This window comes from Athene cunicularia, assembly GCF_003259725.1.
Source record: "Athene cunicularia isolate RWA chromosome 2 unlocalized genomic scaffold, athCun1 chr2_part1, whole genome shotgun sequence".
Classification (NCBI taxonomy): domain Eukaryota; kingdom Metazoa; phylum Chordata; class Aves; order Strigiformes; family Strigidae; genus Athene; species Athene cunicularia.
In genome coordinates this window covers 47,450,558-47,452,617 of record NW_020799095.1, presented here as the reverse complement: position 1 = coordinate 47,452,617, position 2,060 = coordinate 47,450,558, and positions in this window count along the sequence as shown.

Below are 2,060 nucleotides of genomic sequence, written 5' to 3'. Positions count from 1 at the left end.
ATTTTTTAGAGTGCTTTTGTTGTTTTGTTTTGTTTTTTCCCGGCGAGTATGTTTTCTTTTTCCTCTGCTGAGGAGTTTGCGGATAAGGCCTGTCAAGGTTGGGGGGTTTATTTTCGGGATGGTGAGTTTGTTCTCTGTGCAGAAAGACTCTGCAGCTCCCAGCAAGCCTTTAATAATTCAGCGCAGGAAATGCGTGTGTGTATATATAGCAGGCAAGGTAATGCACAGCGTGTACCTACAGGAGGACAAATATGGAAACCTGGTGTGAATTATTCATGAGATGTAATCAAATAGAGGATTTTCCTAGACAAAGCACACTTCACTGTTTTCATATTTATTACAGCACAATCTGCGCTGAGTATGTTTGAACCTCGTTTCATTTGGGTTGTGTCAGATAACCTTTAATGTATTTGCTAATGTTTCTTATTTACCTTTCAAGCTGCCAGGGAGAAATAAGGGCTTGATGATAGAAAAATCTCAGAAACCTTTTTCTTTGTGGCCTTCTGAAAATTAGTAGATGGAGTAAACGTTTCTGATGCTCTTCCCGGGGTAGGCGTTTTGCCTGTTCAGTCTCTGGCAGGAGAATAAACTCGTGGTGCTACAAACTGATTCATGCTCCTGCTCCGTGGCACGGGGTACTTTGGGTTTTGCTGTTGCATAGTAGGCAGAGGCTATTTTTAACCGGAGCAAGGTTATGAAACCTTAGACCCAGCTGGGTGAAAATAATCTGGTCTGAACTGGAGAGCAAAGCTTGCGTGGCTGGGAACATGTATGGGACTGTCCCCGAAGGGTCCCGATGGGATGATCCTGCTCGCCTTGGCCCTCGTCAGCCCCGAAATTGGGAAGTGGTGTCATCGTGGAGGCTAGCACAGTGGCTCTGGGGAAACCACTTAAGTAAATATGCAGAGAATTAAAATAGTTAAATGAACGAGCAGTGAATCAGTGTTGATAGCAATGTGATTATTAAGTGACCCAGAGGCGTTACTGGAATCACCACTGCTGTTAGACATCAAATATCTGGGATAGCTAAATGGGATGCTCAGCTCCGCACCAGTTTTTGGTGATACTTGTGCCAAGGTTGCCTGACCAGCAATAAACAGCGGCGTGCAAATAAACACTGACCCCAGAAACTCCTCCAGGTTTGCTCCACAAGTAGCATTCAGAGCCATACCTGGCTCAACTATGTGGTGGTGTTTTTTACACTAATATTTACTCCTGCTAGACCTGCACAGCCACTGCAGCTCTGGGGGAGGGAGCGGGAGCTGCTGTGACTCACGGCTCAGCAGAGTTGTTAGCTTGCTCCCGGTGCCCGAGCTTTCTTGCTGGTGTGCCGGGAAGAGTCCACCTTGGCTTCTCGGGCTGCAGGCAGATGGCTGTGCTTGTAAAGTTGTCAAACCAGCTCAGAAAGTCGCTGGAAAATAAATACTCCTAGTGCATTGCTCTGAGGTTTGGTGGTTCTTCGGTGTTTGTTTGGGGTTTTTTTAACCCAAATTGCTTTGCAGAAGAAAGTTTGCTTTCAATAGCTCATGCACAGATTTGGGATCCTTCCATTCTTTAGGATGTTCCACCAATGGAAACCCCAACATTTAGAATATCCTTGCTCGTAGATGTTCTCCTGCAATACCATGGGAGTTGTGGCACAAGCAAATGCAGCCGCTGGCTGGACTTGCTGGGAGAAATTTCCTTTGCCTTGCTTGCACTGCCTGGTGCAAAGCACATATACAGCCCCAAATATAACGCTGAAACATCTTCTCTGCATGCTTCTGCACAAAACCATGATGCTTCTTTGTGCAGTCTCTTATAAATGGACTAACTGGACGCTGGTGGGGGTTTTAGTTGCCTTCCTCTGTGCTTGGCTAAACAAATGCCAAACCTTCTTAAATCTAAATGACTTGAAATATTTACTGTTGAGACGTCGTCCAAGAGGAGGATAGTTAAAACATTAATTCCTCGCATTCCAGTGTATTAGGGCTTTACCCTGCAACTTGCCAAGGACCAGAAATGGGACTTTGCAGATTTTATTCCCTTCCCCCCAACTAGACAGCCCCCGCCCCCCCCCC